This window comes from Dermochelys coriacea, chromosome 1 (genome assembly GCF_009764565.3).
Source record: "Dermochelys coriacea isolate rDerCor1 chromosome 1, rDerCor1.pri.v4, whole genome shotgun sequence".
NCBI lineage: Eukaryota > Metazoa > Chordata > Testudines > Dermochelyidae > Dermochelys > Dermochelys coriacea.
Genome location: NC_050068.2, coordinates 11,852,638 through 11,878,672, shown reverse-complemented (window position 1 = coordinate 11,878,672; position 26,035 = coordinate 11,852,638). Strand labels below are relative to the sequence as shown.

General features: G+C 41.8%; 1 protein-coding gene across 5 annotated transcripts in view; it reads right to left on the bottom strand.

Annotated features, from left to right (window-relative positions):
• The window catches only part of FCHSD2 (FCH and double SH3 domains 2), a 260,803-nt gene that overhangs the window by 76,468 nt on the left and 158,300 nt on the right, over positions 1 to 26,035 (bottom strand). The window lies entirely within an intron of this gene.

The following is a 26,035-nucleotide window of genomic DNA, read 5'->3' as shown; positions in this document are numbered from 1 at the left end:
AATTCCTTTAACATTCTTGGATGAAGATTATCTGGGCCCCCCGATTTAGTCCCATTAAGCTGTTTCAGTTTCGCTTCTACCTCAGATATGGTAATATCTATCTCCATATTCTCATTCCCATTTGTCATGTTACCATTATCCCTAAGATCCTCTTTAGCCTTATTAAAGACTGAAGCAAAGTATTTGGTTAGATATTGGGCCATGCCTAGATTATCTTTAACCTCCACTCCATCCTCAGTGTTTAGCGGCCCCACTTCTTCTTTCTTAGTTTTCTTCTTATTTATATGGCTATAGAACCTTTTACAATTGGTTTTAATTCCCTTTGCAAGGTCCAACTCTACTCGACTTTTAGCCTGTCTCACTTTATCCCTACATGTTCTGACCTCAATTAGGTAGCTTTCCTTGCTGATCCCTCCCATCTTCCACTCCCTGTATGCTTTCTGCTTCTTCTTAATCACCTCTCTAAGATGCTTGCTCATCCAGCTTGGTCTACAACTCCTTCCTATGAATTTTTTCCCCTTTCTTGGGATACAGGCTTCCGATAGCTTCTGCAGCTTTGATTTAAAGTAATCCCAGGCCTCCTCTACCTTTAGATCCAGAAGTTCTTCAGTCCAATCCACTTCCCTAACTACTTTCCTTAATTTTTGAAAGTCAGCCCTTTTGAAATCAAAAATCCTAGTTGCGGATTTATTTTTGTTAATCCTTCCATTTAGTTTGAACTGAATTAGCTCATGATCACTTGAGCCAAGGTTGTCCCCTACAACCATTTCTTCTATGAGGTCCTCGCTACTCACCAAAACCAAATCTAAAATGGCATCCCCTCTAGTCGGTTCAGCAACTACTTGATGAAGGAATCCATCAGCTATCGCATCTAGGAAAATCTGAGCCCTATTATTATTGCTAGCACTGGTCCTCCAGTCTATATCTGGGAAGTTAAAGTCTCCCATGATCACGCAGTTTCCATTAGTATTTACTTTATTAAAAACATTAAAAAGGGCTCTATCCATATCCAAATTAGATCCCGGCGGTCTATAGCACACCCCAAGGACTACTGTAGGAGAGGCTCTACTAGTTATCTTCTCCAATGTAATTTTTGCCCAGACGGACTCTGTCTTAGCCATTGCATCGCTTCTTATTTCTATACATTCTACCTCATCGTTGATATACAATGCTACTCCACCACCTTTACCTTTGTTTCTATCTTTCCTAAACAACACATACCCTTCGATACCTGTAGTCCAGTCATGACTACTATTCCACCATGTTCCTGTTATCCCTATAATATCTAGCTTCACTTCCTGCACCAGTAGCTCTAGTTCCTCCATTTTGTTACCTAGGCTCCTCGCATTGGTGTACAAACATCTTAATTTTTACTGTTTAGCCTCACTCACATTTTGTACCCTATTAGGCACAGTCATTCTACAACCAGTATAACCTATTAGACTGGTATCCACACCGCCCTCGCTCCTTATATACATTCTCCTACCAACAGCTGTATCCTTTCTTACTTCATCTTCTTCCCTCTCAATGCTAAAATCTGGCGTGGAGATTACCTGGACATCTCCCAACCATCTCCCCCTAATTCCTGGTTTAAAGCTCTCTTTATCAGTTGTGCCAGCCTCCATCCTAGAAGTCTATTTCCTTCCCTACTCAGATGAAGTCCATCCTGAGAGAACTGTCCTCTGTCCATGAATGCCTCCCAGTAGCCATACATCCCAAAGTCCTCCTTATAGCACCACTGCCTAAGCCATCTGTTGACAGTCATAATCTTGTCACACCTTTGTTTCCCTTCTTTAGGCAGGCAGAATCCCACTAAAGATCACCTGAGCCTCAATTTCCTTAAGCGTCTTCCCCAGCCTAGCATAGTCTCCCTTAATACTTTCCAGCGAGAATCTAGCCGTATCATTTGTTCCCACATGAAGGATAATTAGGGGATTCTTTCCCGCTCCCTTTAGGATTCTTTTCAACCTCAGGTCTACATCCCGTATCTTAGCACCTGGAAGACAGCGCACCCTTCTATTCTCTGGATCAGCTCTAGTTACAGGCCTGTCTGTTCTTCTCAATAAAGAGTCCCCGATCACATAGACCTGCCTTTTCCTGGTGACGGTGCTATTCTCCAGTCTCTCCCCTGTTCCCTCTAGCTGCAAGTTCTTTCCATTCCTATTTTCCCTTATAATCCTCTTCAACCCATCCTGTATCCTCCTAGGGCTCATATTTGGTGTAGTCTCCCTTGACTCTTCTGCTTTTCCTATAGGACTAGCCTCTCTTCTCTTCTTCCTTGCCCTTCCACCTTCAGCGACTACCTGCTGAGCCCCTTCTTCGTTTTCCAACTCTGCAAACCTGTTCCTAAGCTCTATTTCTCCTTCACTAGCCCGTCTTTTCCTCTGCCTGGTCCTTTTAGTCACATGCTTCCACTGACCACTTTCTCACCCATTCTCCCCTCAAAATTCCCCAGCCCTGCTTCCATCTGTAAGTCTGAGATTTTCCTTTCAGAAAGCTCATGTCTTGGCTCCATCATTTGCTCAAACCCCTTCCTAAACTCAACGAGACTTTCCACCTGCATCTCCAAACCTCGGATCTTTTCCTCCATCAGCTCTATCAGACAGCATTTCATGCAGAAAAAAGTCTTACCAGGTCCCCCCTCCAGGATCATGTACATACTACAGCTTCCACATCCAGTCATCCTCATTGTGTCTTCCACTACACAAGTCACTCCCACAGCTGCCTCCGTATCCGTCATCGCCTTCCCACCTAAATCCTGTTAATCTGGGAAACACAAGTCACACCAAAAGACTACCCCACACAGCAAAAACAAACCCCAAACAAGCACCACAATACAAACGCCCCTTACAAACTCCCACTCAAACTCCCCTGTTTACAGCTCTGTTTGCTAGCTCCTATGCTGCTGCCTGACTGGCTGGCTACTTTTATAGGACCTCTAGTCAGAGAAGCCCCGCCCCCTAATCAGGGCTCAGCTTCTCTCCCAGCACAAAGCCCCTACAAGCCTCTACACACACAAATACTACAAATACAAAACCAAGTACAAATACCTTCTCCTCCAACAGAACTCCCACTCCAACTCCCCTGTTTACAGCTCTGTTTGCTATCCTCCTAGTCAGTCATTTTGACCATGTCACTTCCCCAATAGTTCCCCATCCTTTATTGCATCAAGTTCAAGATTCATGCCCTGCTTAACTTTACTCTATTCTACTTATTCACCTTTGCCTTCCCCCGCCCCCAACGTCACTCTCATTCACCTCAAAATTATGCCAGCACTTAAACCCATTTGTCGGCTTCTTAGACAAACGTCTCCATTCTTATTCCATGCCTCCTCCTATGCAGAAAATGCCCTTCCTGAGTACATCTGTGAAGTCTTTCCTGCATTCAAATCCCTCCTGAAGACCTACTTTTGTCAGACAATTTTGCATAGGTGTCATGACCAGTTTCAGGAAGAACCTAGGAATAGTTTTAATATCCTATTAAAAATAACCTATTACATTGTCATAACATTACTTCGTGACATGATCAACCACCCTGACTACTTGATGTATGTGTTATACTCCTTTGCTCTATTTTCTGTAGATCTATCGCCTGTACACTGTGAGCTCCTCAAGGCAGGGACGATGTATCTAACATTTTCGGTGTTACTGAAATAGACAGTAACAAAAATAATTCTTAAAAATAGTAGATAATGAAATATGTCTCTTCTTTGGGACATACTGTTAGGTAAGGTTTCAGAGTAGCAACCGTGTTAGTCTGTATTCGCAAAAAGAAAAGGAGTACTTGTGGCACCTTAGAGACTAACAAATTTATTAGAGCATAAGCTTTCGTGAGCTACAGCTCACTTCATCGGATGCACTGTTAGGTAAGGAATGGTCTTGTGCTTAAGACAATGGATTCTAGAGAGATCAGATTTATTAGAGCATAAGCTTTCGTGAGCTACAGCTCACTTCATCGGATGCACTGTTAGGTAAGGAATGGTCTTGTGCTTAAGACAATGGATTCTAGAGAGATCAGATTTATTAGAGCATAAGCTTTCGTGAGCTACAGCTCACTTCATCGGATGCACTGTTAGGTAAGGAATGGTGTTGTGCTTAAGACAATAGATTCTAGAGAGATCAGATTTCAGAGTAGCAGCCGTGTTAGTCTGTATTCGCAAAAAGAAAAGGAGTACTTGTGGCACCTTAGAGTTAGTCTATAAGGTGCCACAAGTACTCCTTTTCTTTTTTAGAGAGATCAGAGTTCAATTCCTGATTCTATCAAAGACAATCCGTGCCTGCGGGGGGGGAGGGAGGGGCGTGACGGACAATTCCAGAACAGCCTGAGTCATGCCCCCCTAAGACAGCCCTTCCCTCCTGGAAAGCAGTAGCACCCCCCCCAACAAAGCAGCAGCCTCTTCCTGCAGCTTCCAGATGTTCCTTCTGCGTCTGCCTCTCCCTGAAATCTGTGGGGGTGCGTAAAACAAGGATAACAATACTTATTCCACCCCACTTTGTCTTGTGCATTTGCTTTTATTATGAAAATTGAGAACTTGGTAGCTATGCAGACAAGGTGCTGTGTAAATTTCCATGCATAGCTCTGCTTATTCACTGCAGTCCTGTTATTCCAGCTAATGAACAGAAGTGCAGAGTGCATGGCTGCATTTTGTAATGTACACAAATATCTACTAGGCACTAAAATGAGACTAAGCTTGTGGAGGTCTGCACTGTGGCTTTGGTTAAAAGTCAGAGGTGAAAGGACAATATAATCCCCCAGTCCAAAACAGAGCAGTTTCAACAGACTCAGTCATACAGAGTGTCTCATGTCATTAACTCATCTAGTGATCATAGTGACTGGCACATTATTTAAATAACACTAACAAAAGTCTTCTAAATTATCTGAATTCAGATCACGCAGTATGGAACATTCATTAACAGCACAACAGGCATTCTAGAGGCTAAATTACTTGAAAGAACAACTATTAAAATATCAAAATTAATATGAAATGTTAAGTTTTGAAAGCAGCTGCAAAAAGCTGTTTGTGAAGCAACTTCCCTCCACTTGCACACCCAGGCAGTTAACGGAACAAACGAGCAAATTTTGAAATATATAAGTAATATGCACTGTGGGACTGCAGCTCTCTCCAAAAAACTACAAAAATACCACTTAATTTTCCCTTAGGTGCTTTCACGGAGAACCATAGGACAAGGCTTACATGAAATGAAATAAGAATAACTAACAGTCATTAAATTTCTTTGGAATATAGGAGGACTCTATGAATTAGTCTACATGAGCACTACCCCCTCTTTAAAGACCCAAATCTACCGTGATGCCCACAAAAAAGTGTCAACTTACACTGGCTTAAGTAATGGCCAAGTTTGGGATGGTGGATATTTAAACTAGAAATGGACAGCAAGCTATTTCACCTCTCTTCCTTCTTTTATTTCTCATTAGTCTTGTTAGATTGTGAGCAACTTGAGACAGGTACGGTGCCTCACTATCTATCTGGACAGTGGCTAAGCTTGTGGGTGCTATCGTAATACAAATAAATAATAGGCCTGTCAAGTGATTAAAAATTAATCTCAATTAATTCTGCGATTAATTGTGTTGTTAAACAATAATGGAATACCATTTATTTAAATGTTTTTGGATGTTTTCTACATTTTCAAATATATTGATTTCAATTACAAGACAGCTCACTTTATATTTATTTTGATTACAAATATTTGCATTGTAAAAAAGCAAAAGAAATAGTATTTTTTAATTCACCTCATACAAGTACTGTAGTGCAATCTCTATCATGAAAGTTGAACTTACAAATGTAGAATTATGTACAAAAAATAACTGCATTGAAAAATAAAACTATGTAAAACTTTAGAGCCTAGAAGTCCACTCACTCCTACTTCAGCCAATCGCTCAGACAACCAGATTTGGTTACAATTTACAGGAGATAATGCTGCCCCCTTCTTATTACAGTGTCACCTGAAAGTGAGAACGGGGTTCACATGGCACTGTTGTAGCCGGTGTTGCAAGATACTTATGTGCCAGATGTACTAAAGATTCATATGTCTCTTCATCTTCAACAACCATTCCATAGGACATGCGTCCATGCTGATGATGGGTTCTGCTCAATAATGATCCAAAGCAGAGTGGACCCGATGCATGTTCATTTTAATCATCTGAGTCAGATGCCAACAATAGAAGCTTGATTTTCCTTTTTGGTAGTTTGGGTTCTATAGTTTCCGTATCTGAGTGTTGCTCTTTTAAGTCTTCTGAAAGCATGCTCCACACCTCATCCCTCTCAGATTTTGGACAGCACTTCTGATTCTTAAACCTTAGGTTGAGTGCTGTAGCTATTTTTAGAAATCTCACATTGGTACCTTCTTTGCATTCTGTCAAATCTGCAGCAAAAGTGTTCTTAAAACGAACATGTGCTGGGTCATCATCCGACTGCTATGACATGAAATAGATGGCAGAATGTAGGTAAAATAGAGCAGGAGACGTACAATTCTCTGCCAAGGAGTTCAGTCAGAAATGTAATTAACCCATTATTTTTTTTAACGAGCATCATCAGCATGGCAGCATGTCCTCTGGAATGGTGGCTGAAGCATGAAGGGGCATTCGAATGTTTAGCATCTCTGACATGTAAATATCTTGCAACGCTGGCTACAAAAGTGCCATGTGAACGCCTGTTCTCACTTTCAGGTGACAATGTAAACAAGAAGTGGGCAGCATTATCTCCTGCAAATTTTAACCAAACTTGTTTGTCTGAGAAATTGGCTGAAGTAGGACTGAGTGGGCTTGTAGGCTCTAAAGTTTTACACAGTTTTATTTTTTAATGCAGTTTTTTTTGTACATAATTCTACATTTGTAAGTTCAACTTTCATGATAAAGAGATTGCACTACATTACGTGTATTAGGTGAACTGAAAAATACTATTTCTTTTGTTTTTTACAGTGCAAATATTTGTGATAAAAAATTAATATAAAGTGAGCACTGTACACTTGGTATTCTGTCTTGTAATTGAAATCAATATATTTGAAAATGCAGAAAACATCCATAAATATTTAATAAATTTCAATTGGTATTCTATTGTTCAACAGTGCAATTAATCACGATAAATTTTTTTAATCATGATTAATGTTTTTAGAGGTAATCGACTGAGTTAACTGCAATTAATTGATGGCCCTAATTATAATTAAAGCTGGTCAGAAAAACTTTGATTGAACCATTTCCCATTGGAAAATGGAGTTCCATCGACACTGTCAAATTGCAAAAAGTGCATAGATTTCACTAAATTTTATTTAGGAGAAAAAAATGGAAAAAAAGTTCCAACAATGTTGAAATGTCCCATTACAAATGTCCCATTAATGTTTGGTTTTTCAATTTAAAGCTCCTTTTCATTTTGAAATTTTATTTTGTATTCTATTATATTTTACATTTGTTTTGCAACATTGTAGTAATCATGTTGGTCCCATGATATGAGAGAGACAATCTGAGTGAGGTAATAAGAGCTATGTGTAAGCTCAAAAGCTTGTCTCTTTCATCAACAGAAGCTGACTCAATAAAAGACATTTCACCCATCTTTAAAAAGTCAAAAATCAAAATGAAATGTTTCTATTTAGTTCAATCCAAAATGTAAAATGTTTAGGAATTTTTCTTTTCTGGAATTTTTGAAATTTTTCAGTTTTCGTTCCAATTTGGAATGAAGCTAAATTTTGAAATTTCAAAATCCTTTGTGAAATGGAATTTCAACCCCCCACACAGCTCTAGTTAAAATGCCCGGACTAATCTAGCGACAGCTGCTCTAGGCATTACTATTTAAATGGTTTAGTTTCAATTACTATAGTTCCCTAGAACTTCGGTCATCAGGGCCTGTGAATGGGGGCCTTGTCCCCACAGAGCAGGGATTATCTTGATCACTAGTGAGTCACCTGGCTGATCAATCAGAACTGAAGGGTTTCCCAATCAATCATCTTCAGATAAAATAAGGATGGGTGCCCTGTCAGTCTGAAGAGGAAAAGCTAAGATTGAAGATTCCCTCAGTTTTCTCAGAGGGACATCAATGACAGAGTTCACAGGGCAAGTAAGGAGAAATTATGGGAGTGGGGAAAAGATGTAGTGAACAGTGGGGAAGGGGTGCTCAGCTGCACAGCCACTCATTTCTCTGTAACTGTGTGCAATGGAATAGTGTACATTAACATGCTGAGGAGGAGACTAACCGACCCTGGCTAACTTTTCAACTGCCCCCTCCAATCCAATCAATATAGCAATCTTGTATAATTCATTAATTTTGATATTTTCCTTAATTTACATCTCACTGCTCCAAATTTTACAATGTTAAATACACTGCAGATTTTTGCACTGAACCAAGTAACTACCTTGTCAAATGGAGAAAGGTGGACATTTTGGTAGAGTTTGGTAGAGGATACTCAGGAAGGAATGGGAGCTGGTTTTGCAGAAGGCAGCCGAGGCTTTTGGAACTGAACTTCCTTTTTAACTCCCCTCTAGGATATGGGCAGAGATTACTTTAAATTTCAAATGGGAGTCTTTACCCACCCCAGCATCTCTAGACAGTGAAAAGCTGCATAGTCCATTCCACCCAAACTCATACCACTACCTCCAAAAGAGACAAAGAAGTAAATTGATCTTGATGTTTGTGTTAAAGTGATTGTCACTGAAATAGTTAATGTTGACATTTAAATTGTCATCTCTTCTTATGGTAGGGAAGGCATGTTTATTATTTACCTCTAATTGAGAAGAAATTATACCCTGATGATCACACTAGCCTTAACACATGATGTCGTTTCACTCAAATTTTTCTTCTATCTCAGTTCACCAAACTATGCAACAAAGGTACTTATAACTATCTTCACAGTCACAAGGGTTAGAAATGTACATTTACATCTTCAAATGTGAGTGCCTAAAGTTAGGGTCCTAAATCCATATTTAGGCATTTATATGAAACCAGCTTGAGGACTTGCAGGGGTGCCTGACTTCAACGGGATTTGTCGGTGTTCAACACTTCTAACATCAAATCACTTCTATTTAGGAACCTAAATATGGATTTGGTTTTTTGTTTTTTTTTTAAATGAAAGCTTAGATAATGGCCCACAATTACTTGGTAATTTGAAAATCTTCAATTATGCAACATTTTATGCAGATAAATAACCACATTATAAACGGGCAAGTTAAAAAATTCCACACACGAGCATGTGGAAGTTGATCACAGGGATGACTACTGGAAAGAAACACAAATTGTATTTTTGTCTATCCACTTTTACTGGAATGCTAGTGCATTTTAAAACCAGTCCACCTGGCACTGGTAGAGAACTTATTGCATGATTGTGGCTTAACATCTAGCTCACAGCTGGAAGTAAAGGGAGGAAATGAAAAAAATAGTTCTCTCTTTAGTTACCCCTTTTATAATTGAGAGAACTTAGGTATCCTAATACTGGAAGGGAATAGTAAGTGCTGAATTTATAATAGCAATAATTATACCAAAAATGTGAACTTTTCCTGGTGGTGTAATATTTTTCATACTACTACTTATGACTTAGCATAGCATTAGTTGTGTACCAGAAGTACACTGGAAATTTTCTACTTTTAACCTAAATTTTAAAAACATAATATGATGGTAAGAGTATGTAAAAGAATTTCTGGCAGCAACAACATGGTGGTATACCTAGTCATAGTGCTTGCATGTGTGAATATATACATTCAAGCAAGCCCTACATCTTTTACTCAGTTAGTCCATATACTGAACATCTACAATACAGCATTGGTGGTAAAATACCTGAAACCACTTGTAAGCTGCACATATCGCAGAACGTGCCAATTTATCATTTAAGTAGGATGGACTGACCAAAGCCAAGCAACTGTCTGACACTGCACAGGCAGCCAAATCATTTCTTCGTGTAACTCAAGGCATTAGCGAGCCAGCTGAGCAGCGAATAGCAGAGAGGCTAACAGAGGGAGTTTGCCTGGGATCTGCATGAGAGGCGGTACGCTAAGGGCTGCATTAAGGAGGCTGTGTTGGTGAGTATCTGAGTGTCTGTTGTGAGGACAGTTTGACCGTGTGCTTGATTGGTTGTTTGAAAAGTGTGAATTGGGAGTGCTTTGTTCCTGGTGAGCCTTGAGGGGGCCTGACTGTTATAAGAAACCAGTCAGCTGCGAGCCAGCTGAGCAGCTAACAGAAGAGAGGCTAACAGAGGGAGTTTGCCTGGGAATTCGCCTGGGGAGAGCCCACTGAGGCTTACATCTTGCCGGCTTCTCTGAGTAGTTATACTCCTCCTGAGGAAGCTCATGGAAGGAAGGTAATATGGATGGGGAGTGTTCATCTGTTGTGACCTGCAATGGATGTGCCATGTTTGTCTTTCTTCCACAGGACAGAAGCAACTTTGTCTGTATGAAGTGCAAGCTGGTCTCCATATTGGAAAAGAAGGTTCAAGGTCTGGAGAAAAAAGTATCAACCCTGAGCTGCATAAGAGAAACTGAAGATTTCCTGGACAGACCTCAGGATATGCTTCTACAGACATCACGTTCTGAAGATTCAGAGCAGGCTGCACTGCGGGGACAGGAGGACAGTGAAGAAATTTGGCAGCATGTGACCTCCAGAAGAAGAAAGGGGAGCGTCCATGTACCAGCAACACAGATACAGGTAAGTAACTGTTTTCATGTTCTTTCCACAGGTACTAATGCGGAGAGTGGACTGGATGATACATCTGAGGGAAGCGAAAAGAAGGAGACTCCGCCGATTGGAAGGCATGAGATGCACTGTCCCAGGGTTGGGGGTTCCACGACCACCACTCCCAAGAGAAGGAGGCGGGTGGTGGTGGTCGGGGACTCTCTCCTCAGTGGGACTGAGTCATCTATCTGCTGCCCTGACTGGGAAAACCGAGAAGTCTGCTGCTTGCCAGGAGCTAGGATTCACGATGTGACGGAGAGACTGCCAAGAATCATCAAGTACTTGGATCGCTACCCCTTCCTGCTTCTCCACGTGGGCACCAATGATACTGCCACGAATGACCTTGAGTGGATCACTGCAGACTACGTGGCTCTGGGAAGAAGGATAAAGGAGTTTGAGGTGCAAGTGGTCTTTTCATCCATCCTCCCTGTGGAAGGAAAAGGTCTGGGTAGAGACTGTCGAATCGTGGAAGTCAACGAATGGCTACGCAGGTGGTGTCGGAGAGAAGGCTTTGGATTCTTTGACCATGGGATGGTGTTCCAAGAAGGAGGAGTGCTAGGCAGAGACGGGCTCCACCTAATGAAGAGAGGGAAGAGCATCTTCGCAAGCAAGCTGGCTAACCTAGTGAGGAGGGCTTTAAACTAGGTTCACCCAGGGAAGGAGACCAAAGCCCTGAGGTAAGTGGGATACCGGGAGGAAGCACGAGCAGAAGCGTGCGAGAGGGCAGGGCTCCTGCCTCATACTGAGAAAGAGGGACGATCAGCGAGTTATCTCAAGTGCCTATACACAAATGCAAGGAGCCTGGGAAACAAGCAGGGAGAACTGGAAGTCTTGGCACAGTAGATCGTTCCCCTCTATTCGACATTGGTGAGGCCTCATCTGGAGTACTGTGTCCAGTTTTGGGCCCCACACTACAAGAAGGATGTGGAAAAATTGGAGAGTCCAACAGAGAGCAACAAAAATGATTAGGGGACTGGAACACATGACTTAGAGGAAAGGCTGAGGGGACTGGGATTGTTTAGTCTGCGGAAGGGAAGAATGAGGGGGGATTTGATAGTTGCTTTCAACTACCTGAAAGGGGGTTCCAAAGAGGATGGATCTAGACTGTTCTCAGGGGTAGCAGATGACAGAACGAGAAGTAATGGTCTCAAGTTGCAGTGGGGGAAGTTTAGGTTGGATATTAGGAAAAACTTTTTCACTAGGAGAGTGGTGAAACACTGGAATGTATTACCTAGGGAGATGGTGGAATCTCTTTCCTTAGAAGTTTTTAAGGTCAGGCTTGACAAAGCCCTGGCTGGGATGATTTAGTTGGGGATTTGTCCTGCTTTGAGCAGGGGGTGGGACTAGATGACCTCCTGAGGTCCCTTCCAACCCTGATATTCTATAATTCTATGATTCTATAAAGCCCCTAGATGGTCTTTCAGGTCCCTTCTACAATTGATAACACCAGTTCAGCTCTACTGGTGCTAGCAAAGTCTCGAGTCCGAGAGTAGACTAAATGACAGTTGCTGATGCTGTTTTAAACACTGACAGTTAGAACTGCTGTGAACTGGGTTAGATGACACAATGTTGAAAATTCAGGACTCCCAAAGTTGCTAACAGTGATGGAGACACACTGGTGTTCGCATTGGTGGGAAATTTTTGAAAAACGTGTTTAGTGCAGACAGCCACAGAAGCTGCCTCTTCCCTTGTGGCCCATCCTAGCATCTTTGGTTAATGTAGTTGCTCCAGTTTCAGAGAAGTGAGGGGTAGGCAGGAGACCTATCTACACTGTATGGAATTTTGCCTTTTCAAACTAAAGCAATGGTACCCAAACACACTGGAGATAAAAGAGAAGTAAAAATATGACGTTCAAGGAAAATTATGTACAACTGGTTTCTTATTTAAGTCTGCAACACCACAAGAAACTTAATCAAGCACAAGACAGCCAGTCTAAACAATTTTACTTCCTCATACCAAAAATAAGCCAGAAAGTACAGAGTAAATAGGGAAGGCACGTAACAGGTGACTGATACACAGAAAACTCCCATAAAGTAAACCACAATGACAAAGAATATCAAGTATTCTGTCTATTGACACTATCAGCGCGCTATGGAGGCTCTGACGAGAGGGAAAAGGTGCTTAAGTTAGTAATGCTACCTAGTGAGGTTTGTCAGGCTGAGAAAGGAATTTTTTTTTTATAATGAAAGGTGCACAAATATCTTTAAATAGTTCCTTGCTATTAAACAAAGCACAACTGGTTTTCATTCTGATATACATGCTCAAAAAAATCACAAAGAACAAGTTAGAGCAGTAGGGATATGTTACTGACCACCTGACTAAGATGGTGACAAGGACTGTGAAATGCTCAGGGAGATTAGAGAAGATACAAAAGGTAAAAAACCACAATAATAATGGAAAATGTCAACTGTCCTCTTACTGACTGGATATGTGTCACCTCAGAAAGGGATGCAGAGATAACATTTCTAGATACCACAAATGACTTTCCTGGAGCAGCTAATTCTGGAACCCACAACAGGACAGGCAATTCTTGATTCAGTCCTAGTAAAGCACAGGGTCTAGTCCAAGAGGTTAATAGAGCTGAACAGCTCAGTAATAGCAAATATAACGCAACTACATTTCACATCCATGTGGAGGGAAAAATATATAAATACCACCAGAGCAGCATTTAATTTTAAAAAGGAGAACTAGTTAAATGGAAATGAAAAGAAACAGTCACAAGGATGAAATGCCTATGGAGACTATTTAAAAACACCATAATAAAGGCTCAAACTAAATATACACCCCAAATAAAAAAAAACACCAAAACAGCACTATGGCTAAGAATCAGCTTAAAAGAGGCAGTTAGAGGCAAAAAGGAATCCTTTAAAAACTGGAAGTTAAATCTTATCGAGGAAAATAGAAGGGAGCATAAACTCTGGCAAGTATAAAAATATAATAAGGTAGGCCACAGAAGAATTTGAAGAGCAACTACCTAAGGACACAAAAATGAATAGCAATTTTTTTTAAGCTCATCAGAAACAGGAAGCCTGCCAAATAGTCAGCAGGTCCACTGGATGATTGGGGTGCTAACGTAGCATTCAAGGAAGACAAGGCTGTTATGGAGAAGTTAAATGAATTCTTTGCATTGTTCTCCACTGAAGATGATATGGGGGAGATCCCCACACCCAAGCCATTCTTTTTAGGTGATAAATTTGAGCAACTGTCCTGGGCGGAGGTGTCAATAGAGGAAGTGTTGGAATAAACTGATAAACTAAACAGGAGTAAGTAACCAGGACCAGATGGCATTCATCCAAGAGTTCCGAAGGAACTCAGATATGAAACTGCATAACTACTAACAATGGTATGTAATCAATTGCTTAGATCACCCTCAGTACCAGATGACTGGATGATAGCTAACATAACGCCAATTTTTAAAAAGGCCTAACTTCACTACCAGGCAAACAGGTTGAAACTACAGTAAAGAACAGAATTACCAGGCACATAAACAAACACAATATGTTGGGGGAAGAGACAACATGGCTTTTGTAAAGCGAAATCATGCCTCACAAATCTATTAGAATTCTTCAATGGCGTCAACAAGCATGTGGACAAGGGTGATCCAGTCAATATAGCTGGACTTTCAGAACACCTTTGACAAGGTCCCTCACCAAAGGCTTTTAAGCAAAGTTAGCAATCATGGGATAAGAGGAAAGATCTTCTCATGGTCAGTAACTGGTTAAAAGATTTTCGCAATGGAAAGAGTGGGGTATCCAAGGATCTGTGCTGTTCAATATATTCATAAATGATCTGGAAAAGGGGCTGAACAGTGAGGTGGCAAAGTTTGCAGATGATACAAAATTACTCAAGATAGTTAAGTTCAAAGCTGACTGCGAAGAGTTATAAAGGGATCTCACTAAACTGGGTGACTGGGCAATGAAATGGCAGATAAAATTGGATCTTGGTAAGTGTAAAGTAATGCACATTGGAAACAATAATCCCAACTATACATACAAAAGACAGATCTTGGAATCATCAGATAGTTATCTGAAAACATCTGTTCAATGTGCAGCAGCACTCAAAAAAGCAAATAATGTTAGGAACCATTAGGAAAAAAGAGAGATAAGACAGGAAATAGCAAAATGCTACTATATAAAAATCCATATAGTACCTTGAACCCACATCTTGAACATTGCATGCAGTTTTGGTCACCCCATCTCAAAAAAGATATATTAGAATTGGAAAAGATGCAGAGAAGGGAAACAAAAATGATTACTAATACAGAACAGCTTCCGTAAGAGGAGAAATGTTATTTACCCTTTCACATAACACAAGAAACAGTGGTCTTTCAATGAAATTAATAGGCAGCAGGTTTAAAACAAACATAAGGAAATACTTCTTCATGCAATGCACAATCATCCTGTGGAACTCGTTGGCAGGGGATGTTGTGAAGGTCCCAGGTATAACTGGTTTCAAAAAAAGAGTGAGATAAATTCATGGAGGATAGATCCATCAATGGCTATTAGCTAAGATGGTCAGGGTCACAACCCCAAGTTCCTGGTGTCCCTAAATCACCAACTGCCAGAAGCTGGGACTGGATGACTGGTGATACATTGCTCTAAAGCAGCAGCCGTGTTAGTCTGTATTCGCAAAAAGAAAAGGAGTACTTGTGGCACCTTAGAGACTAACAAATTTATTAGAGCATAAGCTTTCGTGAGCTACAGCTCACTTCATTGGATGTGAGCTGTAGCTCACGAAAGCTTATGCTCTAATAAATTTGTTAGTCTCTAAGGTGCCACAAGTACTCCTTTTCTTATTGCTCAAAAGAGTCCTTTTCTGTTCATTCCCTCTGATGCATCTGGCACGATCCACTGTTGGTAGACAGGATAGTGGGCTATATTGGACCACTGGTTTGACTCAATATGGCTGTTCTTATTTTCTGTAATATGATTCCTGACTCTATTGTAGATCTATTCCCAATCTTGTTTCCAATATTCTTTTGCACTCTTAAGGCAGTTCTTATTTAAAGACCTTACTTTAAAACAGAAGCATTCAAAAGCCATCTTCTGTGAATGAGGCACACATTTTGAGTAATTTTTTGTAAAGAGTAAAATAGCTTACAAGAGTACTTGCTTCTTCAGGTCTGGGAAAGATACACAAGATGGAACAGATCGTTTCATGTAGGTAGCTAATGCATATTCTAAGGAACCATTCGAAGTGGAGTGGCCCATTAACACCTCTGTGGTCATAGATCAAAAGGTGCAGGGCTAGTGGGTTACAGATTGTTGTAATAAGCCATAATTCTAGTATCTCTGTTCAGTCCATGATTTTAGTGTCTGGCAGAGTTATGAATTTAAGATCCCAGGTTCATCTTTTGATAGTGTTGTACAGGTTTCCTTTGAGGATGAGGACTGAAAGGTTAGATATAAAGTGATGGCTTTGTGAAGTGTTCACCACAGGTGATAGGGTGTTTTTATCTTATCTTTTTCTTGTGAGTGTCCATTTGAGAGCATAGTGATTGGTTTCACGCATGTAGTTGTTATTGGGGCTTTTAGTGCAATGGATGAGGTATACCTCATGTTGTGATATGCATGTCTAGGAACCATGAATCTTGAAAGGTGTGTTGTGCGGGATGTTGATCACTGTAGCAGTGGAGATACACTACAGGTTTTGCAAAAGAAAAGGAGTACTTGTGGCACCTTAGAGACTAACTACAGGTTTTGCATCTGTTCTGGCAGGGTCTGGTGATGCTTTGAGTTGGTGTGTCCTAGTCAGTGGGGAACTTGTGTCTGGTGATAAGCATGGAGAGGCTGGAGTGTTGTTTGAAGGCTGTAAGTGGGGTTTCAGGAAAGATTTATATCAGGGTAGGGTCCTGTTGTGTGGTATGCACCCCCCGTCCTCTTTTCGGGCGGGTTGGAGTTGTGATACCACCATGACTACAGTCTACCAGACTATCCCTAGTCTGGAAGCAGCATGGCTCAGTGGCCGGAGTCAAGATGGCTGCCCTTGGATGCAGGGCAATGAGGCCTAATGGCCAGAGTCAATATAGATGCCCTTGTGTTCGGGGCCGCATGGCCTAGTGACCAGAGTCTATACAATTGCCCTTGGAGTCAGGGCTGTACAGCCCAATGGCCCAAGTCAGTATGGCTGCCCTGGGGATCAGGGCTCTGTGGCCTACTGGCTAGAGTCAGTCCACCTGCCCTTGGACTCAGGACTGTTTGGCCCAACAGCCAGAGTCAGTACAACTGCCCTTGATGTCAGGGCTGTGCAGCCAAAGGGCCAGAGTCAGCGGCCGCCACCCGGAGTGGTGGGGGTGGGGGCGGGGGACCTGGACCCTCCCTGTGGTGAGTGTGGTCACCACCCGGTCAGCGGGGATCCTACCGCAACACGCTGACTCTCCTCAGGTGGGAGATACCACTGACCCTGCCTCTCTGGGCCACTTCCTACCGTGTGTCCTGAAGCTGGGGTCTGTTAGTCATGAGGGTTCCGAGCTCCTCAGTGAAAGTAGCTGGGTGGGTTTCCGACTCCAGTCGGCCGGCCATAGGCAACAGGTCTGCAGTCTGGGCCTCGGGATCTCTGGTTCCTGCCGTCAGAGGCTGAGGCAGCTCCTGGGCTGGAGTCTCCACCAAGTGTCCTTTCTCCTCAGCAGTCAGTCTAGAATGAGTTGGTCTGCTCCCTTTTATATTGAGGCAGCAGTTGGAGTATGCCCAGCACAGTTTGAGGGGCGGGACTTCCACTGTCCATAATGTGTAACCCTATCTTGTCTAGTGCGGAGTATGCACACCCCGTCACAGATCCCCATCGAGTATGTTTGATGATAACCCGTTTGTCAGTCAATCCAAAACATAGGAAAAAAAAGTTTAACGCGGTAAGAAGGAGAAACTTAGGCAGAAATTTATAAACTCTAAGATTCTACAACAGTGAGTTATAAATGAAAATCAGAGACATGGTAAATTAAGTTATATTGGAATATTTCCGGTTTTTCTGTATAGAAAAAGTCTTCACACTTGCTGAAAGATTGTGGTGGATGTGATGCTTCTTAAGGTCAAGTGTTCATACTTGCTGAAAGATTGTGGTGGATGTGATGTTTGTTAAGAATTTCACAGCCAGTTTTTTCCCTGAAGCAATGTAATGATCAAGATTGTGGTTTTGTCCACTCTGTGGGGTCCAGTCAGATGATTTTTTTTTCTTATAATCGTCAGCAGGGATGTAGTAATTGTGAGTAGTGTTGTCATTATGAAAGAATTCTTTGATGTGGAGTCAGTGGAAGAATTTTTCTAGTTCTACACGTTAGCATTGTATCAGGTTTGGTGGTGGGGCCTGAGAGAGTACAAACAATTCAGCTCCAGTGAGGGGTAGTCTAGATAAACCAATGATGTTCAAATATTGTGTGGTCTCCATGTGCTGGTGCCCTGGTTTCTCCCGGAGGCGGTGTTCTGTGGGTAGTAGAATAGTTGTAGTTGGTTCCACTTTTTTGTTTTTGTGTTGGATGGCTGTCATCAGGTTTTTCTGATAGTTGTTTTGGATTTCTTGAATCATTTCCATGCAACTTTCCTGGTTTTCCTTTCTTCTCACATACTGGAGGAATGCACCAGAGCTGAAAAAGCACCCATATGAAATATAAGGTGCAATGTCAGCTGGGACAAAACACAGCATAGGGAGGGATGGTGTTGCTCCTGGGCATTTGGATCTGACATAGAAAAATGTGGAAGGACCAAAATCTCTTCTTAATGATATCTATATGCTACATATCTTACTCATCAGTACTGAAGTATAATGGGGAAAACAGGCCAGAAGACAGCAATGAAGCATAAAAAATTACAAATGGGATACTGAAAAAAGATTAAAGCAGAAGGACTTAGAAGTACTCTGATGTTTCTTCATGACCATAAGGAGAACAGTTTTAGGGGTTGTATTTCCAGCACTCTGCATACTGTCTTAAATATGCAAGCCCCGTTAGCGAGAGCTGGGACTCCAGTCCATGATGCAAGGTAACAAAAGATTACCCTTTGAGACTTGCAATACGATGAATATGCGCACTACAATGAAAATATGTACAGTGTGACAAAGTTCCTCCTCTACCTTGGTGAGTCCTGCGCTTATTGGTGGATTTTGCTCGCCTCAGAGACTCACAGTAGCCCTCAGTTTGGCCACTTTCGTAGCTCAAATCTGCCGTTCACTCAGATAACCTCATCACTGGCCAGCATGGGGAAAAGGAAGGAGAACAATCCCCACAGTCTCTGCTGGTCCACCTAGTGGGTCAGGGGACGGGCCAGGGACCTTCCCCTCTGGTGGGACCCACAGTCCAAGTCAACTCCTCCTATATCCAAGAGGGAGTTGGGGGAACCCGGGCCTGCCCTCTACTCCGGGTTCCAGCCCAGGACCCTGTGGATCACAGCTGTCTATAGCGTTTTGTGTAACACTTGTATGACAGTTACAACTCCCTGGGCTACTTCCCCATGACCTTCTCCCAACACCTTCTGTATCCTCACCACAGGACCTTCCTCCTGATGCCAGATAGCGTTTGTACTCCTCAGTCCTCCAGCAGCATGCTCTCTAACTCTCAGCTCCTTGCGTGCACCTCACTAACTGGAGTAAGAGTCTTTTTAAACCAGGTGTTCTGATGGGCCTTAATTAATTCTAGCAGCTTCCCAATTGGCTACAGGTGTCCTAATTAGCCTGCCTGCCTTAATTAGTTCTAGAAAGTTCCGGAGAGTTCTGGAATAGTCCCCATTATTTTACCCAGGGAAAAGGGACCTGCTTAACCTGGAAATAATGTATCTACCTTCAACCACTCTTTTGTAGCCATCTGGCCTGACCTTGTCACAACAGCCAACGTTTAATAACTATCAACTTTAATAAGGATCTTAACCAAAGACTCATTGACTTGTCCACTGAACTTGTTAACTCTCAGAAGTTTTATATAAATTGTATTTTGAAAACAAACTATTCTTATTAGAGATAATCTTGTGGTTAGGCACTGGACTAGGAGACATGACATCTTCATTCTGTTCATGGTTGTCAGAAACTTGTGTGACTGCATGAACTCACTTAACCACTCCATGTCTCTGTTTCCCTGTACCTCATAGGAGTGATGTGAGACATCGTGCGAATGAACATTTTTATTTAGCTTAAGCCAACTACCACAGCAATGTTTATTTCAGATTTTTTCACAGCAACAGGTAACCTTTAACAGTAAAAGGAGTATCCCTCTGTTGTCTTTGCTTATTTTTGAATGAGCAAACAATGGATTCATTGCTTAATCAGCAATGTGTGCTGATTAGCCTGGTAATCACAGAATCATAGAAGATTAGGGTTGGAAGAGACTTCAGGAGGTCATCTAGTCCAATCCCCTGCTGAAAGCAGGACCAACACCAACTAAAGCATCCCAGCCAGGGCTTTGTCAAGCTGGGCCTTAAAAACCTCTAAGGATGGAGGTTCCACCACCTCCCAAGGAAACCCATTCCAGTGCTTCACCACCTTCCTAGTGAAACAGTGTTTCCTAATATCCAACCTAGACCTCCTTCACTGCAACTTGAGACCATTGCTCCTTGTTCTGACATCTGCCACCACTGAGAACAGCTGAGCTCCATCCTCTTTGGAACCCCCATTCATGTAGTTGAAGGCTGCTATCAAATCCCCCCCTCACTCTTCTCTTCTGCAGACTAAATAACCTCAGTTCCCTCAGCCTCTCCTCATAAGTCATGTGCCCCAGCCCCCTTAATCATTTTTGTTGCCCTCAGCTGGACTCTCTCCAATTTGTCCACATCTCTTCTGTAGTGGGGGACCAAAACTGGATGCAATACTCCAGGTGTGGCCTTACCAGTGCTGAATAGAGGGGAATAATCACTTCCCTCGATCTGCTGGCAGTGCTCCTACTAGCACACTATGTCGTTGGCCTTCTTGGCAACAAGGGCACATTGCTGACTCATATCCAGCTTCTTGTCCACTGTAATCCCCAAGTCCTTTTCTGCAGAACTGCTGCTTAGCCAGTCGGTCCCCAGCCTGTAGCGATACCTGGGATTCTTCCTTCTTAAGTGCAGGACTCTATACTTGTCCTTGTTGAACCTCATCAGATTTGTCTAGGTCACTCTGGACCCTATCCCAACCCTCCAGTGTATCTACCTATTCCCCCATCTTAGTGTCATTTGTGAACTTGCTGAAGGTGCAATTAATCCCATCATCAAGTTCATTAATAAAGATGTTGAAAAAACCGGCCCCAGGACCGACTCCTGGGGCACTCCGCTTGATACAGGCTGTCAACTAGACATCGAGCCATTGACCCCGACAATCTAGCCAGCTTTCTACCCACCTTATAGTCCATTCATCCAATCCACACTTCTTTAACTTGCTGGCAAGAATACTGTGTGAGACCATATCAAAAGTTTTGCTAAAATCTTGTTAACCAGTGGTAAAAATGACAGATAAGATTTTATACAAAACGATTCCCTGGAAAAGAAATGAATCTTAAAAGAGAAATGGAATTTATAAAAAAAAAATACATTTTTTGTCTTCCATTTAAACAAATGGGAATCGTGTTCATTCTAATAATATAGAGCAGTGGTTCTCAACCAGCGGTCCGGGACCCCCTGGGGAGCCGTGAGCAGGTTTCAGGGGGGCCTCTAAGCATGGCCAGCATTAGATTCGCTGGGACCCAGGGCAGAAAGCCGAAGCTCCACTGCATGGGGCTGAAGGCTGGGGCCCTGAGCCCTCTCACCTCAGGCTGAAACCAAAGCCTGAGCAACTTAGCTTTGCAGGGGACCCTGTGGCATGGGCCCCAGGCAATTGCCCTGCTTGATACCCCCTAACGCCAGCTTTTATATGCAGAAAACCAGTTGTTGTGGCATAGGTGGGTCATGGAGTTTTTATAGCAAGTTAGGGGGGCCTCAGAAAGAAAAAGATTGAGAACCCCGCTATAGAGAGATTTCCCAGTGATTAAAAATTAGGCTTGGAAAAAGGCTTATGGGAACTGGGAGGGCACTGTAGTAACAAGTTTTGATTCCTGTCATGAACCCTGAACTGTTTCACCATTTTATTTATGAACTCTTCCAAGCTTTGTCCACACAAAGTGGCATTCTATCAAAAAACAAGCACTACACATTCCACATCATCTTCCTCATTCTCCCATAACTTCTGCAGACTCTACTAATAAATTCTAAACTATACAAATGACCCATCGATAATTATATGACATCACAGACTCCAATGACAGAAAATGCTGATTTATTGCCAGAGTTCAGTAACTACTACACACTATGATACATACTGGTGGCTCAAGAGCAGGAGGATAGCACAATCCTAGCCTTTCTGAATCAGATATAATGAACTAAAAGTATAACTACTCTAGACCAAACTTGAATTAACTAAATTCCAACATTTACTTTCCTTCCTCTTCCCATCCCTAACAGTTTAAAAATGATAAATGATGATGGCAAACACTAGCCCTTATGATTTCAAGGCTGTATACAGTTACAGCTAAAGTTGAAGCTTCATGAAATGCTTACAAGTAGTAGTAATATGGAACCTAATTGGAATTTCTTCCAATTTTAAACAAAAGAATAACAGCTAAAAAGTATTTGCAAAATTGTTAAACAAAATTTCATTTCTAATCCAATTAAAGAATACTAGCTAAAACATTTTCTGTTCACTTAAATAAGGTCACAGGGTTAAAATTCAAAAGATGTACAAATATTTTCCCTTCACTCAGCTGAAATGGAAACCAGCCTGCAAAGACATACTACATGAATATTCAAACTACGTAACATATGGACACTTCTACTTGAAATTTAAAAAAATTATATTAACCTAAAATCCTTTCTATTCAGCAAGCATGAAGACTTGACCTATACAGACAAACAGGAAATCTGCCAATACAAATTAAAAATCATATTAAATTATTTATAACTCACCGTAGAACTCTTAGAGTTTATAAATTTCTGCCTATATTTCTCCTTCTTACCCTTTTCAAACTTTTTTTTCCTATGTTTTGGATGGACTAACAGTTTCCAGTTGTACAGTATGTAGTCTGTCTTCTGCCAAAAATTCTTTCTGGAGTGCAACAGTATCATTTATTGTAGAATACTACCTCTAGGACTAATATTTGGTATTGACAGCAGCAGTAAAACCAGCAGAGGGAACATGATTGTGTTTTGAAGGTCTTAAGTTTCTCAAGACCCAGTTCTATGTAACACATTCAACCTAAATTATGTAGCAGAGCCACCAGAATGAGAGGTTTCAGAGTAGCAGCCGTGTTAGTCTGTATTCGCAAAAAGAAAAGGAGTACTTGTGGCACCTTAGAGACTAACAAATTTATTAGAGCATAAGCTTTTGTGAGCTACAGCTCACTTCATCGGATGCATTTGGTGGAAAAAACAGAGGGGAGATTGATGGCTTATCTTAAGCGATCACTCTCCTTACAGTGTGTATGATAAACCCATTGTTTCATGTTCTCTGTGTGTGTATATCAATCTCCCTCTGTTTTTTCCACCAAATGCATCCGATGAAGTGAGCTGTAGCTCACGAAAGCTTATGCTCTAATAAATTTGTTAGTCTCTAAGGTGCCACAAGTACTCCTTTTCTTTTTACCAGAATGAGGTGTATTTCCCTACCTTCTCCGTTTCAGTGACACCCCAAATCCGTTCTGATCTGTGCAGTACCCTGGTATAACGTATTTTGATGTTAAATGCTATTTGATTTACACTGCTTTCATTTTTAAAGATCTGTGCAACAGAGCTTTTTCTGTTATTTTTATTTTTAAACACTACAATGCAATTACTCATTGTCAGAAGCTGTCAGTGGGGAAAGCTTGAGGTTTTGAGATCTGGGTATGGAGCTAGATTTTTTAGCACCTGAGAAGGTGTGGGAGTTAATACTGGACACAGCAAAGGCTTTTGGTTCTAGCATCTCTTCTTTCCTTCTCTGTCTTTTCTTTGGTGTAAAACTGATTCTAACGTTAAAGAAGGAGGATTAAATTCCTTGTTCACTATCTATTGAAAGTCACTAGTTATACCACCACCCCATCCCCATCTCTGCCACTACATGTAACGTTAGCCTGATATTTCTACTTAAATGATAAGCATTTAATATTGGCATTTAATTTTTTTCATCAGATTTCATTATTAATACCCAGTGGGATGAATGAGATACTTTGGAGGCTATTGGCAGACCCAGGTACACATTACTGTCATCAGTTGACATTCAGTTCACACTTTTAAGGCAACCAAAAGGGCCAGAGACTAATTTAAAAAAAAAAATTAGATTCTAGAGCATAACCACCTAGCTTTTTTTAAAAAACTGCAATTTTGTATCAATTAAAAAAGAAAATATTCAGTGATTCAGAGTCATACATATAAATGTTCCCATTCTCTCCTTTCATTTGTGACATCTACTTTCCTCTTGTCTTTAAATTTGTAAACTCTTCAGGGCAGGTAGTACAGTACGTGTTTCAATATCTTTGTACAATGGCTAGTACATAAGCTCCTCGATCCTTACTGGTGCTTCTAACACAAAGAAGAAATAAGCATAATTACACACGGTGCTTTCACCAACAATCATTTGTATATCTTTGTAGCAAGCTTAAGCTAAAAATGTATTTATTTTATGAAATTTGTGTGTCAAATTGTATGTGCATCTAGAGATCTTTGACAGGTACATTGCATACATTCGCAAAAAGAAAAGGAGTACTTGTGGCACCTTAGAGACTAACAAATTTATTAGAGCATAAGCTTTCGTGAGCTACAGCTCACTTCATCGGATGCATTTGGTGGAAAAAACAGAGGGGAGATTTATATACACACACAGAGAACATGAAACAATGGGTTTATCATACACACTGTAAGGAGAATGATCACTTAAGATGAGCCATCACCAGCAGCAGGGGGGGGAAAAGGAGGAAAACCTTTCATGGTGACAAGCAAGGTAGGCTAATTCCAGCAGTTAACAAGAATATCTGAGGAACAGTGGGGGGTGGGGTGGGGTGGGGGGGAGAAATACCATGGGGAAATAGTTTTACTTTGTGTAATGACTCATCCATTCCCAGTCTCTATTCAAGCCCAAGTTAATTGTATCCAGTTGCAAATTAATTCCAATTCAGCAGTCTCTCGTTGGAGTCTGTTTTTGAAGCTTTTTTGTTGAAGGATAGCCACTCTTAGGTCTGTAATCGAGTAACCAGAGAGATTGAAGTGTTCTCCAACTGGTTTTTGAATGTTATAATTCTTGACGTCTGATTTGTTTGCATTCATTCTTTTACGTAGAGACTGTCCAGTTTGGCCAATGTACATGGCAGAGGGGCATTGCTGGCACATGATGGCATATATCACATTGGTAGATGCACAGGTGAATGAGCCTCTGATAGTGTGGCTGATGTGATTAGGCCCTATGATGGTGTCCCCTGAATAGATATGTGGACAGAGTTGGCAACGGGCTTTGTTGCAAGGATAGGTTCCTGGGTTAGTGGTTCTGTTGTGTGGTGTGGGGTTGCTGGTGAGTATTTGCTTCTGATTGGGGGGCTGTCTGTAAGCAAGGACTGGCCTGTCTCCCAAGATCTGTTGAGAGTGATGGGTTGTCCTTCAGGATAGGTTGTAGATCAGAAACTCCCTGAAAAAGCACAAGAACAAATCCGCACAGACACACCCCTAGAACCCCGACCTGGGGTATTCTATCTGCTACCCAAGATCCATAAACCTGGAAATCCTGGACGCCCCATCATCCCAGGCATTGGCACCCTGACAGCAGGATTGTCTGGCTATGTAGACGCCCTCCTCAGGCCCTACATTACCAGCACTCCCAGCTATCTTCGAGACACCACTGACTTCCTGAGAAAACTACAGTCCATTGGTGATCTTCCTAAAAACACCATCCTAGCCACTATGGATGTAGAAGCCCTCTACACCAACACTCCACACAAAGATGGACTACAAGCCGTCAGGAACAGTATCCCCGATAATGTCACGGCTAACCTGGTGGCTGAACTTTGTGACTTTGTCCTCACCCATAACTATTTCACATTTGGTGACAATGTATACCTTCAAATCAGCGGCACTGCGATGGGTACCCTCATGGCCCCCCAGTATGCCAACATTTTTATGGCTGACTTAGAACAACGCTTCCTCAGCTCTCGTCCCCTAATGCCCCTACTCTACTTGCGCCACATTGATGACATCTTCATCATCTGGACCCATGGAAAAAAAGCCCTTGAGGAATTCCACCAGGATTTCAACAATTTCCATTCCACCATCAACCTCAGCCTGGACCAGTCCACACAAGAGATCCACTTCCTGGACACTACGGTGCTAATAAGCGATGGTCACATAAACACCACCCTATATCAGAAACCTACTGACCACTATTCCTACCTACATGCCTCTAGCTTTCATCCAGATCATACCACTC